Genomic DNA, 16,158 nt, shown 5'->3' with positions numbered 1-16,158 from the left:
ATCTTGCGTTGATCTTTATCTATAAAGATGACGGTATTATATTGAAGGGGAACTATATACTTAGTCACAATTTTAGGAGACTTGCCATCATCAAAAAGGGGGAATTTGTTGAACCATATAGAATATATGTTTATGTTTTGATGATGTCAAGAATGTTCTATATTTTATATACTTGTTGCGCGTAATCGTTTGTCTATGTATTTTAGATTCAACTTATCTTACACAAGCAATAAAGGAAGTTGTGACGAAGGTATACAAGCCTCTATTCAAGATCAAACGATGTGAAGATTCATTCAAGATTTATGTGAAGACGAAGTTCGTCTAAAGATTAATCAAGCTTGGATGATGACGTAGCCTATACTCGAAGATCTCCTTGAAGATTAGAATAGTATAGGTGATTATCTCGTAATGATAACCAAGAATGAGTTTCTTGAATTGGTAAAGTTATAGCTTTGCAGCTATAACATTACTAGTAAAAGAGCTCAATGTTATAGCTCTCCTACTATAACATTGAGATGATGAGTTTTTATACACGACTTTTAATGTTTCAAAATTGTTTTGAAAATTGTTTAAAGTCTATTTTAAATATTTTGATAAAAGTATTTATTTAATTAAGTCCGGTTTAGAGCGGAGTTTTGTTTTATGTTGGACGTTGACTAGTAGTTGTTTTGGACCAACTTATGAGTTGGACCATGCTACTAATTAGGGTTTTAACATAGCCTCTCTTAAAACCTAAATTCTAACCTATATGTTGAGCTAGGGTTTGCACAAGTCACGAGGCATATGAGCCGTGACATCTCGTGTTACCTAGGGTATATTTGGTAAAGATTTTATTCTATAATAATATCTTTACATATCTTATATATCTTACATAATATATTTATTTATGATAAAATATATTCTTGTTTTAGGAAATCTTATCATATCTTGGAATTTATATTAAAGATAATATTTGAATAGATTATATTCTATCTTTTGGAATATTCTTTATTATCTTTTAAGGCTTTTAGGAAAGAGATAATAGAAGATATGATTTTTTTACATATCTTATTATTTCGACTATTAGGGTTTGTGTAAAACCGAGTTGCCTACTCTTTCCTTCCTATAAATACTTTGCTTTTTCAACATTTAAAGTAGAGACCTTAAGCATAAAAATTGTTCTTATTTTCACAAAGTAAAATCGTGTGTTTTCAAGTAGAAAAATCGTTTTGCTATTTTTGAAAGGTCGTGTATTTTAAAACTCGCTTACTTGTTCTTATTGTTATTGTTATAAGATAATAGTGCTATAATTGATTTCTTACTTGTTCATTAACGTGAACTATTAGAAGAATCATTAGTGCTTTCTTATTAACGTAAGTTAGTCACTCGAGTATTTAACGGTACTCATTGAGTTACAGCTAGAGTTAGTTGTACGAGTTGGGTTAGTAAATTTGTAATACGTAGAAAGGTACTAAATTTATTAATCGACAATAGTGGACGTAGGTTTCGACTTGTGAAACTGAACCACTTCAAAAACCGTGTGTCTCCTCGTTCTTTCGTTTGTTTGTTTATTTTGTTTACTTTCATTAGTTGATTAGTTAAAGTTTAATCGATAAACTTTAAATAATCAATTACATACGCACAATCGAAAAAGCTTTTAAAAAGTTTTAAATCCTCAATTCACCCTCTCCCCCTCTTGAGTATTTTAGATCAATAGACTCTTCAGCAGCAAAGGTGCATGTGGCTTATTCTCAGTGATGACCATTGGAGGCTCAATAGAACCCCTGCCGAAAGTTTTCTTGTCCGAATTTTTGTCATTCACTTCCTCCTTAACTCTTTGGGATATAGCTTCTTTAGTCCAAGTTGAGAGCGTTGGAAACTGCCGAGTAACAAGGCGTGATTTGAAGACACTTTGGTCAAGATAAATGAAAACCAAGACCATAATAGGTCCACCAAACCAATTTTCTTTTAGCTGTTTGGTCTCCCACTCCTCCTTTTGCCAAGACTCAACTTGGGCAGCCAATTTACGTTTGATAAAATTGCACCAGTTGAAATCGGAGATCAAGTCAGTGTTTACCAAACTTTTAAGAAGTCTCAAACTTGCCCGATTCCCTACAACACCGCCTAAAAGAGCATTGAAGATATAAATGATGAAAGTGTGTTTGAAATCATCTCCACCATCTCTTTGTGTAGAGAGCTTGTGCAATATGTCTTTGACCTCAATGGAACTACCTTTGTAGTGACTTTTGAACTCCTCCAAAACAGACAAATAAGAAGGGCACTTATCTCCAATTTTTGCTTCTTCGACAATGTTTGGACCCATTGGCAATCCCAGGCACAGATGGATATCTTCCTCTAAAACAGGGAGTTTCCCACCAAACAACGATGCTTTAAAGGGGTTGTAATTCGAAACTAGCCAATACGCCAAGTGACCCGGAACAACATCTGTTTTAAGATGCAATAGAGAACCAAATCCCATTTGTTGTATAGCTTGAATCTGGTTATCTGATGGTGGATTCTCCTTATTGTTGAGAAAGTTGTAAAGCCCAGCAGGAGACATCCGAGTCCTCAACACAGGCAGTCTGTCTTTGTAAATTCTTTTCTTTTTTGTAGCTGGCTCAGAAAGTGGTTCACTAGCTTCAGTAGGTGCTTCAGTAGAATCAGCAGCTGGTTCAACACATCGCTTCATCCTGGCTTGGCTTGCAATCTAAGTAAGGTAAAATAAGGTAGTTGTAATTCATTAATAAGGAAATGCAAACTAAGTAAGGCAAAATAAGGCAAAATAACATCAGAACTAAAATCCAAAATGTAAACATTTTAAGTAAGTTTGATAACAGAGAAGGTGATTTCATCCACTTATTAACAAGTATAACTATATTATCTTCCAGTTTCACAACACAAGGTCTGAGATTAACACAATTAGGTCCTAGATTCACACAAGTAGGTCCTAGATTCACGAAATGCAAATGAGATGTAGCTACTGAAAACTTAACCAACAATACATTTTAAAACTGGCAATATAGAACATGCATCCTAAAGAACATTAACCAACAATAAGATAATGAAACATGCATCCAAAAGAACGATAAAGTAATCACAAAACCATACGCAAGCAAGCTTACAAAAACTGGCAATATAGAGACTACTAAAATTGAACGAAATAAGCAAGAGAATCGAAATCTACTAAAAAAATGGAAAGGAACATACGAAAAAGAGGAGATATCGACTTCAATTATGCTCGCAAAAACCCTAAATCCTCAATAACAAAAACCTGCATAATAAAAACAATAATTTGACGAATTAAAGAAGTTGATTGAAAATTATGGTGAAGAATACGAAACAAAAGGAGGATGAATCGAAACTTGAGAAAGTAGATAGAAAATACCTAATTTGCGGATGATAGCGACTGTAGAAACGGCAATGCTAATGGCAGACGAAATACTCAATGATAATGGCGGATAATGGCGAAGACGGAAGTGAAATTGGAGCACTGAATATGGAAGTTGAAGAGAGAGACAGTTAGTGAATATGGAAGTTGAAGAGAAAAAGAAGTTTGTATTTCTAATTTTGAAATTGTGAAATTTTGTCATGATAGTGGATCTTTACTTAAGAAGTTTGTATTCCTAATTTTGTGAATCTTGGAACTAATTACGTGAAACTGGAGCATGAAATTGTGAAACTTGGTCTTGAATAGTTGATCTTCACTTATGATGTTTCTTTTACTCAATGTTGTGAATCCTGGAACTTATCTTGTGAAACTGGAACATAAAATTATGAAACCTAGACCTGAATCTAGCATTAAGTATTTTTGTGAATTTAGTCTTTAGTCTTTTTTATAGTGTGGATTTTGTGAATTTAGTCTTTAGTCGATGTCATTGTTTCCCAATGAAGTAAAGCTCCTAATCCAAATCATTTCCCAATTTAGCTTTGAATCCAAAGATCATTTCCCAATGAAGTAAAGCCTTTAGTTGATGACATTAAACATGTAATTGTGCCAAAGGTATATCCAGACCTGAATCCATTAATCATGTAATGTACATAATACAGAAAAAGATGCTAATGAAATGAGAAGTCTTGCATTAAACATATTTGTCTCTCAATAAAAGACCGTCATACGAAGTACAGCCGTCTCATCTTATGGTTAAATCCAAGTTTCACAATTTCTTGTAGCATTACATTCTCGACTACTCAATACATTCCCGACTACTCAAATACAAGACTTCAGACTAATGAATTCATGGTTAATGAAACACCTATACCATTACAAACAAACAAGGTCATATGGCCGAATTTCACCATTTCGAATACTGAGTACATCAACACAAGATAGATATAGCAGGCCTGCTGAAGCAACAGATGTCCGCCAGTGAACGCATATCCATCGGAGAAAGATCATTTGCGTGCAAAAAGACTGTCATGTCATCAATGAAACACCTATACCATAAAAAACAAGTAACAATTACGAGATTTTCACCCAAATTATTTACAAAATGTTCACCAAAGTTATGACCAAATGGACTTTGCATTAATTTTAAGTCAAGGAAGTGTGCCGTTTTTGTATTTTTATCCCATTTAAGAAGTTCCAATGTTATCTTCTTACGATAGTCCGGCAATTTCTGCAAAAGAGATTTTCATACAGTATATATTTAATATGTAGCAATGGCAAGGTAGGAGGCAAAACCCGTAAATTTATACCTCAAAATATTCACCGTTGGTCCATAAACTTTCATTGTCCAACGCATCCAACCATTTCAGCACAAACACTCCACATTCAAAACTATAAATAAATAAACATTTATGAGTAAAAGAAACATCTCAAGTGAAGATCAACTATTCAACCATTCATTTCAACAATATGGGATTGGGTACTTTGTTTTGGTCAGAGAGGGACCATTCAGGTCCAGTTTCAACCATTCAAACTTGTACGATAAAAACACAAATATAGCCTAAAAAACGAAGATACATGGTTACATACCATGTTGTTTGTTGAGGGACTTTAAGGTTGACAATTGCGTTCATGTGCATCAATCGCAAGGATTTAAATGAAGATGAACCACCACAAAGAACAGATGAAACTTGGTACAACTGGAACATGAAAAAGCCAGTAGAACATAAAAATATGACAGGGTTATATTTTTAAGAAACTAAAGATAAATACTCCAAAATATTTTGGGAAAAAATAATACAATCTCTTGGGCTATGTGGTTATCAGGATCCGCATGTAAATCGGTGCTCGAGTCGAGGATGAAATTTACTTTTTGCTTTAAATCGCAAACGCAAGCCCACCAATGATGACACTTATCGTTACGCATAGGGATAAAAACCTGCAATAGACAAACCAATTAACAATACACATGAACGAAAATAAATAAATAGCAGAAGAGGGATCTTTCACCTTTTTGATATTGCTACCATCAAATGGAATGTAATTAGACTTCAGGTGTTGACCCCAAATAGCTGGGTTGCGCTTGTGATGAACAGTCTGCATGTGACAAAAGTAAGACTAATTTAATAAACCAGAGCGGAGCAACATTAAGAAAGCAAATACTTGAATATCAACATCTAAAGGATTTGAAGCTCACATATACTATCGTTGGCAATTAGAGGAGATCTGATCTACCGAGTGTGGACTTAACTCCAAACATATCAATCACCTACAAAAATAAATTTAACAAAACATAGGTAAAGTATTCACAAAATAAGTTCCAGCATTCACAAAATAAGTTCCAGGATTCACAACATAAGGTCCAGGATTCACAAAACAAGTTCCAGGATTCACAAAATAAGTTCACAAAATAAGTTCCAAGATTCACAAAACAAGTTCAAGGATTCACAAAATAAGTTCTAGGATTCATAAAATAAGTTCACAAAATAAATTCCAAGATTCACAAAATAAGTTTCAGGATTCGCAAAACAAGTTCCAGGATTTACAAAATAAGTTCTAGGATTCACAAAAAAAGTAAAATGAAACATGAAAAAAAAAGGTTAACACGCGGGTGCCAATAGAAATAAAACAAATACAACAATAGACAAAATTAGGTTATTACAACCCGTCTAGAAAGCGGGGAAAAGATATCCCACGAATAAACAAATAAAGGGCTTCTAAACTAGCAAACTAAGGTCCAAAGGTTTAGTTCTCGCTAGCCCACACGTCTTCCCCACGTAAGCATCTTCACAACCTGTCATTCATGTAAACATGAATGCCACAGTCAGTGGGGAGAAACTCAAGGTTCTCCCAGCCACAAAATGTCGAAACACAGATAAACAAGAACATATTAGAACATCATGAATATAACTATTTGATGCAAGCACTCAGACATGAGACTAACATTCAAACCTGCGTAGTCAATCATAGATAAGGCATATGATACATCCAACTTTGGAAACCAAACAACATACAATACATAAAAAGGGACTACTAACATCACATAATAAGCAAAGCATCCGGCTCAGAGGCTAACTTTAAAGCATGTCCGAGACACAAGTCCTTAAGTACCTTGGCTCAGCGGTTACCTTTAAAACATGTCCAAGGCACGACCTCTAAAGTATCTGGCTCAGCGGTTACCTTTAAAACATGTCCAAATACTACAAACAAGTGCTCGACTCAGAGGTTACCTTTAAAACATGTCCGAAGAACAACACATAATGTATCTGGCTCAGCGGTTACCTTTAAAACATGTCCAAATACTACAAACAAGTACCCGACTCAGAGGTTACCTTTAAAACATATCCGAGGTACAACAAACAAGTATCTGGCTCAGCGGTTACCTTTAAAACATGGCCAAATACAACAAACAAGTGCCCGACTCAGAGGTTACCTTTAAAACATGTCCAAGGCACAACAAACAAGTATCTGGCTCAGCGGTTACCTTTAAAACATGGCCAAATACAACAAACAAGTGCCCGACTCAGAGGTTACCTTTAATACATGTCCGAGGCACAACAAATAAGTATCTGGCTCAGCGGTTACCTTTAAAACATGGCCAAATACAACAAACAAGTGCAACAAACAAGCACAACAAACAAGCACATAGAACGGGATTATTAATGTCACATTCATACTTATGGCTTGCATCTCACCATAAGTACGGATAGGAACATCAATCCCGACGACCTTATCGCAACTAGAGGGCCTATGGCTCACCCCTAGTATCCGATAGGACCGTGACTCAGGGACGGGATGATTAATGTCACATTCATACTTATGGTCTGCATCACCATGAGTACGGATGGGAACATCTCCCGACGAACCATATCGCAATTAGAAGGCCTCTGGCTCACCCCTAGTATCCGGTAGAACCAAGACTCATACAACCGAACAATACTAGACATTATCTAGAATACGACTCTTACCAGTAACTATTCATAATAAATATTTCATACTTGTATTATATCAATAAACATTCCACTTCATAATTTAACATGCCGGTTAAATAAAATATAACAAGCGATAATGAATAATTTACGTTATGTGAAATATACAGAATAAAATATGAAATCCAACTCGTAAACCACACCAAGCCCAATCAAGTAATCTACACAAATCCAACTAATTTAACAAAACTAGCCCGACTAATTTAACATGACGAGACCAATTAAATGAACACCACAAGCCCATTATGTAGCTTCTAATGAGCCCAACATATGGGTTATTGTGAGCCCAACTAACAAAAATACAAGAGCCCAATACTTAAGGCATGTGAGCCCAATTATTGGGATCTCAAGAACCCGTCTAAAGCACTCATTTTGGGACCAAAATTTAAGACGGAAAAATAGTTGAATAACGGGTTTCCACAATTAGAAATCAAGAAAGAAAATATATGTAAGGAAACGACATCCACATATTGTATACAAAACACGAGACGGAAATTAAATAATTCAAACAACCAATTTACGCCCAAAACGATTCATGAAACGATTCAAACATGGCCATTGGCAGCATTATACACGGTCTCAATATACAGCCATACACGGCTCCACAAGCTGCCATGCCCAGTCCTAATCAGTCCCGAGTCCACCCGTAAACGGCTTGTAAACAGACCACCCATGCACCCGTCCACGACTGCCAATCAGTCAGCTTAAACATGGTCTAGCTAGTCATCTTAATGCGAGGAAAATCGATATACAAGTGACGATATTTGGGGTGAAAAGGTAAGCATAAATTCAGGTTTGGAACACTACTACACCCGTCCTAAAAACAGAGCACCAGACAACCACATCACGGCTTTTCGGCCAAGTTCCAGCAGTCCCGTTTCAGCTCAAACCAAGACGGAATTCGAAGTGCAGTTGAGACGGAAACCAACACGACTAAAACATGAACTGACAACCCCCAATTTACCACAATGATACTCATATAAAATCAGAAGAACAACAGAATAACACCCGTGAATCCGTGACACAAGCAGTCTATAATTCGAGCGGCTAAAAACGAAACCAACATGGGTCGCAAGCTATGAGGATACCCAAATATCAATGTAAAATGACCATTAAATCCACACATTCTACCACCTATATGAGAAAGACATAAAGAACCAAAATTTACGACAAATAAAGGCACAAAAACGAGCTAAGGGACGAAATATCGACATTTTTGTCGAGTAACCTATCACCGTTACCTCAAACGCTCCTTATTCTTCGAATAATCAGTCCCCAAAGCTTGAGTATCCCACCGGGTTTTCGAAAAATTTATCAAGGAGCAAGAAAAAGAAAGGATTGAGGCAAAAATCAAAACTTTTTATAAGACGGCGAAAAACGAAACCGTCACAAAAATGAGACTTTATTACCTTGAAAGATGAAGGAGGAAGTAAGGAGGAGAATGGTGCAAAAATTAGAGGAAAAGGTTGAGAAACAAAGTCGGGATCTGAAGATGAAGCTCGTGAAAATGGCGATTATGGCTGTGCTTGAGGTTTGCTGTTGTTTTGTTTTATTCGAAAAGAAGAAGAAGAATTGCAGGGGGTGGGAGTCACGTATGAATAAACAACAACAATAATAAAGTAATGATATTGATAATAATATATAATAATAATAATAATAATATCTAATGATATAAAATGATAGTAATATAAAGGTAGAGTGAAAAAGGGGTAGGTGAATGTGTTGTTGGTTTTTGGTTGGTCCAGACTAAAGTAGTTACAAAATGAAATGTGACGGTCTAAGGTTTAGGCGGAAATTAAGACGGAGATTATTACTATTACTGTCACTATTATTACTATCCGACCAAAAATACGTATACATTTATTCTTATATAATTTACGCCTCAAAAATATAATTTAATAATACGTATTTTTATAAAAATGAGTTTTTATATAATACGTTTCTAAAAATTGTGTTTGACATAAAATTAATTAAATAGAATAATTCGAAATTATAAAATAAAGTAACCAAACGGTTTAATAAATTTTAAATGTCAAAATGGGGAAATTCGCGGGTGTTACAATCACCCCATCTTTTAAAAAGTTTCGTCCTCGAAACTTGAAGGTAGAAAAGAAAGGTTATAAAATAAAACTGAACTTTTCAAGTCGGTAACCAAAACATTAAAAGGTTACTTAACGTAAGAATTAAAATTCTTTCAAAAGTTTCAAATAAAATTTTCCAACATAACCCGATCGAAAATTAAATTATTTGCATAAATCAAAATCAAAATACTTTCAAAAATATTAACGGAGAGTTTTCAAAAGTATAAGTCTCATTCATGGAACGAAATTGCTCTTGTCGTGCACACAAGAACGCTAACCTTCCAAGTCAAAGACAAATTTAAAGCAAAAATCATTCGCCGACAAGCGTAGAACAAGTTATCAAACGTCTTCAATAACGAGTTCTAACATCCGATCAACGTCAAAATCAAAAGAAAAAGGTAATTCACTCAAATTTTCTTTTGCAAAAGCCAAAATAGAAATAAGGTTTCACTTTTAAACTCAAAAGGGAGTTATTTTCCTGAAAATATAACATTAAACTTTGACAAAGAATCATAAATAGATCGAAGTTAGTCAGAAATTGAGCAAAATATAAAGAAATCACAGGTTTAGCAACTCGAAATCACGATAAGGAAGTCTATACTCAAAGAACAAGTAGGGAACTAAATCAAATTTTCATTTTCAAAATTTTATAATAGGTAAGGTTTTACAAAAGTAACATCAACTTTTAACAACGAATCAAAACTGGTAGTTTGAAAGTTTAGAAGTTGTACAAAAGGGAGGTGACTTAGTCATCATAGATACAAGTATGCTAAAAGGATTCAACTTAACTAATCAAAAGAGCTATGATGAAGCAAGGAAAAGAGGTATGAACGATAACGCTTATGGCCAAAGAAGAAGGTCATTAGACAAGAAGGAAACGCCAAGTATTTAAACCTCAAACAACAACATCATCCCAAACGATTCTAAAAACTTCCTAGCAACAAAAATTACAATCACAACACTCCCAAGAATTTCCTCAAATCACTCATGTTACTTCATCCTAATCTATTCCATGAACAAGGTACTTCACTATGAGTGTAATCTCATCACTCTAAATCCTCAAATATCCACAAACAACTTGCACAAAATCAAAGTCAAAGTTTCCAACAAAGTTATACTCATATCCAACTGGTGTCATCTATAAGTTTCCCAAAAGGGTAAAATCCTCAATCAAGGATCCTAATCTCAAGTTCTAAATTCCCACAAAAGGTTCCTCAAATATTCCACAAGGTTCTCATTATCCAAAGCGACTACGAAAGCCAATCACAAACTCGACTTACTTAGTCAATCCTACATCCTCAAATCCACCATTCAATTTCATCCATTTTAAGTCAAGTTCCAAGCACTAGCATCCCAAGACACATCTCACTACACTTCCCAAGCCTTTCTAATACCAAGCATAAACAACATAGCCAAGTTCCATAACCTTAGCAACAAAAGCAACTCACAGTCGTTAACACAAATAACTCCACTAAACAACCACACTCACTTTATCAAGGAACTAGGTATAAGAATCACTAAGTGTGTCTCATCACACTGCCTAAGTCATAACATCACAACCTCTCAAAACCAGGATTAAGGGTCAGACACAAACAATCTCCTCAAAAGTCGAATTTTCCAACCAAGGTCAACGTTCCTCAAAAGAAAGAGTACTATCAAAAGGGTGTTAAGGGAGAATAAGCAAGGAACAAAGGACTAGTTAAGAGGGTACAAGAGTAGCTTTCAAAGTAAAACAGAAGAGAGTTTTGAAGGAGGATAAGCACCAAGAGATAAAAATAAGGCAAGATACACAAAGAATGAGAAACATCTTCAAGGAAGTAGAAGCATTCTTCAAAGTTGAATAAACCTTCAATGCTCGACAATAGGCACCAAATCTTGATCTTCACGTTGGTAGGTTTACGGTTATTGATCCAAGGGCACAACAATTATTAAATGACAATCAACAAACATGTTAGAACCTAACAAAGAGCAAACATACTACAGACTACCACCTTAGGTCCTTAAGTCTACTCATCTCTCATTCATTATTCAAGGTCAAGTTCAAATTTAAATTTGGGGTACACGTGTGTGCGTCGGGAGCAACATAGGCTCTGATACCAACTGTGACACCCCGCGATAAAGCGGAAAATATAAGTAATAAATTAAAGCGAAAATTTATGATATTTTAAAAACTTTTTAATTACTAGTTAAAGATTAACACGCGGGTTCCAAAAGAAATGAAACAAATATAACAATAGACAAACTTAGGTTATTACAACACAAGTCTAGAAAGCGGGGAAAAGATATCCCACGAATAAACAAATAAAGGGCTTCTAAACTAGCAAACTAAGGTCCAAGGGTTTAGTTCTCGCTAGCCCACACGTCTTCCCCACGTAAGCATCTTCACAACCTGTCATTCATGTGAACATGAACGCCACAGTCAGTGGGGAGTAACTAAAGGTTCTCCCAGCCACAAAATGTCGAAACACAGATAAACAAGAACATATTAGAACATCATGAATATAACTATTTGATGCAAGCACTCAGATATGAGACTAACATTCAAAACCTGCTTAGTCAATCATAGATAAGGCATATGATACATCCAACTTTGGAAACCAAACAACATACAATACATAAAAAGGGACTACTAACATCACATAATAAGCAAAGCATCCGGCTCAGAGGCTACCTTTATAGCATGTCCGAGACACAAGTCCTTAAGTACCTTGGCACAACGGTTACCTTTAAAACATGTCCAAGGCACGACCTCTAAAGTATCTGGCTCAGCGGTTACCTTTAAAACATGTCCAAATACTACAAACAAGTGCTCGACTTAAAGGTTACCTTTAAAACATGTCCGAAGCACAACACATAAAGTATCTGGCTAAGCGGTTACCTTTAAAACATGTCCAAATACTACAAACAAGTACCCGACTCAGAGGTTAGCTTTAAAACATGTCCGAGGTACAACAAACAAGTATCTGGCTCAGCGGTTACCTTTAATACTTGGCCAAATACAACAAACAAGTGCCCGACTCAGAGGTTACCTTTAAAACATGTCCGAGGCACAACAAACAAGTATATGGCTCAGCGGTTACCTTTAAAACATGGCCAAATACAACAAACAAGTGCCCGACTCAAAGGTTACCTTTAAAACATGTCCGAGGCACAACAAACAAGAATCTGGCTCAGCGGTTACCTTTAAAACATGGCCAAATACAACAAACAAGTGCAACAAACAAGCACAACAAGCAAGCACATAGAACGGGATTATTAATGTCACATTCATACTTATGGCTTGGATCTCACCATAAGTACGGATGGGAACATCAATCCCGATGACCTTATCGCAACTAGAGGGCCTATGGCTCACCCCTAGTATCCGATAGGACCGTGACTCAGGGACGGGATGATTAATGTCACATTCATACTTATGGTCTGCATCACCATGAGTACGGATGGGAACATCACTCCCGACGAATCATATCGCAACTAGAGGGCCTCTGGCTCACCCCTAGTATCCGGTAGAACCAAGACTCACACAACCGAACAATACTAGACATTATCTAGAATACGACTCTTACCAGTAACTATTCATAATAAATATTTCATACTTGTATTATATCAATAAATATTCCACTTCATAATTTAACATGCCGGTTAAATAAAATATAACAAGCGATAATGAATAATTTACGTTATGTGAAATATACGGAATAAAATATGAAATCCAACTCGTAAAGCACACCAAGCCCAATCATGTAATCTACACAAATCCAACTAATTTAACAAAACTAGCCCGACTAATTTAACATGATGAGTCCAATTAAATGAACACCACAAGCCCATTATGTAGCTTCTAGTGAGCTTAACATATGGGTTATTGTGAGCCCAACTAACAAAAATACAAGAGCCCAATACTTAAGGCAAGTGAGCCCAATTATTGGGATCTCAAGAACCCGTCTAAAGCACTCATTTTGGGACCAAAATTTAAGACGGAAAAATAGTTGAATAACGGGTTTCCACAATTAGAAATCAAGAAAGAAAATATATGTAAGGAAACGACATCCACAAATTGTATACAAAACACGAGACGGAAATTAAATAATTCAAACAACCAATTTACGCCCAAAACGATTCATGAAACGATTCAAACATGGCCATTGGCACATTATACACGGTCTCAATATACAACCATACACGGCTCCACAAGCTGCCATGCCCGGTCCTAATCAGTCCCGAGTCAACCCGTAAACGGCCTGTAAACAGACCACCCATGCACCCGTCCACGACTGCCAATCAGTCAGCTTAAACATGGTCCAGCTAGTCATCTTAATGCGAGGAAAATCGATATACAAGTGACGATATTTGGGGTGAAAAGGTAAGCATAAATTCAGGTCTGGAACACTACTACGCCCGTCCCAAAAACAGAGCACCAGACAACCACATCACGGCTTTTAGGCCGAGTTCCAGCAGTCCCGTTTCAGCTCAAACCAAGACGGAATTCGAAGTGCAGTTGAGACGGAAACCAACACGACTAAAACATGAACTGGCAACCCCCAATTTACCACAATGATACTCATATAAAATCAGGGGAACAACAGTATAACACCCGTGAATCCGTGACACAAGCAGTCTATAATTCGAGCGGTTAAAAACGAAACCAACATGGGTCGCAAGCTATGAAGATACCCAAATATCAATGTAAAATGACCATTAAATCCACACATTCTACCACCTATTTGAGAAAGACATAAAGAACCAAACTTTACGACAAATAAAGGCACAAAAACGAGCTAAGGGACGAAATATCGACATTTTTGTCGAGTAACCTATCACCGTTACCTCAAACGCTCCTTATTCTTCGAATAAACAGTCCACAAAGCTTGAGTCTCCCACCGGGTCTTCGAAAACTTTATCAAGGAGCAAGAAAAAGAAAGGATTGAGGCAAAAATCAAAACTTTTATAAGACGGCGAAAAATGAAACCGTCACAAAAATGAGACTTTATTACCTTGAATGATGAAGGAGGAAGTAAGGAGGAGAATGGTGCAAAAATTAGAGGAAAAGGTTGAGAAACGAAGTCGGGATCTGAAGATGAAGCTCGTGAAAATGGCGATTATGGCTCTGCTTGAGGTTTGCTGTTGTTTTGTTTTATTCGAAAAGAAGAAGAAGAATTGCAGGGGGTGGGGGTCACGTATGAATAAACAACAACAATAATAAAGTAATGATATTGATAATAATAATATATAATAATAATAATAATAATATCTAATGATATAAAATGATAGTAATATAAAAGTAGAGTGAAAAAGGGGTAGGTGAATGTGTTGTTGGTTTTTGGTTGGTCCGGACTAAAGTAGGTACAAAATGAAATGTGACGGTCTAAGGTTTAGACGGAAATTAAGACGGAGATTATTATTATTACTGTCACTATTATTACTATCCGACCAAAAATACGTATACTTTTATTCTTATATAATTTACGCCTCAAAAATAAAATTTAATAATACGTATTTTTATAAAAATGAGCTTTTATATAATACGTTTCTAAAAATCGTGTTTGACATAAAATTAATTAAATAGAATAATTCAAAATTATAAAATAAAGTAACCAAACGGTTTAATAAATTTTAAATGTCAAAATGGGAAATTCGCGGGTGTTACATCGGGCGTCCACAAAATACTTGTCAGTGCTGCCAACTTTGGTTTAAGAAGCTGGATGAGCCTTTCTTTCTGTATGAACAAAAGAGAAATTAGTCTTTCTTAGCACAGGTATGAACAAAACTTATTTTGTGAGGTACAAGACACTATCTAGGAATCATGTAAGGTACAAGACTGTCAAAACAGACACTAGCTACGAATCATGTGAACCATACATCTTAGTTTGTAAAGGTTGGAGTGAAATGGTAAAGTACCATAGGTTCACAAAATAAGATCTAGGATTCACAAAATAAAGGTCTACTTTCACAAAGTCCCCTATTTTGCCCTTTTCCTTTTTTGGTGAACCTCAGACCTTGTTTTGTTAATCTCGGACCTTGTTCAGTGAATCTTAGGGCTTGTTTTGTGAAACTTGGTCAACATAAGTGGTTTAAAATCATCTATTTTGCTCTTAATTTTGTGAATCTCAGACTTTATCTTGTGAATCTTAGACCTTGTTCAGTGAATCTTAGGGCTTGTTTTGTGACATTTGGTCGTGGTTTAAAATCATCTATTTTGCTCTTAATTTTGTGAATCTTAGAACTTATCTTGTGAATCTCAGACCTTGTTCAATGAATCTTAGGGCTTGTTTTGTGAAACTTGGTCAACATAAGTGGTTAAAGTGATAAGATTCACAAACCTTAAGTGTAGGCTTCACAAAATAAAGTCCTACATTCACAAAGTCATTTCCTAGTAGAATCACAATAACACACATTTTTCTAAGCAAAATGGAAACAATAGACGTACCACAGGTTGTATAAAACAAGAATAATCAACAGATCTGCCTTTCATAAGATGGATGATTTGCATTTTGCTACTTTTAGTTCTGAGGTCGATACAAATCAAGAAAGGTGGGTATGAGGCGGAGACTATTGGAGGGCAAACCTGAAAAAGGACAAAAAGTAACTGAATTAAAAAGACAAAAATGCAGTGAATAAAAAAGAAAAAAATGAATTAAGTTGAAATATAAGCAGACCAAAATCAGAAACTTACTAGTTGAACTGCAGAAACATTAACATTGGAGAGACACTGGGAACAAAAAAT

This window comes from Silene latifolia, unplaced genomic scaffold (genome assembly GCF_048544455.1).
Source record: "Silene latifolia isolate original U9 population unplaced genomic scaffold, ASM4854445v1 scaffold_88, whole genome shotgun sequence".
Lineage (NCBI taxonomy): Eukaryota > Viridiplantae > Streptophyta > Magnoliopsida > Caryophyllales > Caryophyllaceae > Silene > Silene latifolia.
Note: the sequence above shows the minus strand (reverse complement) of the source record.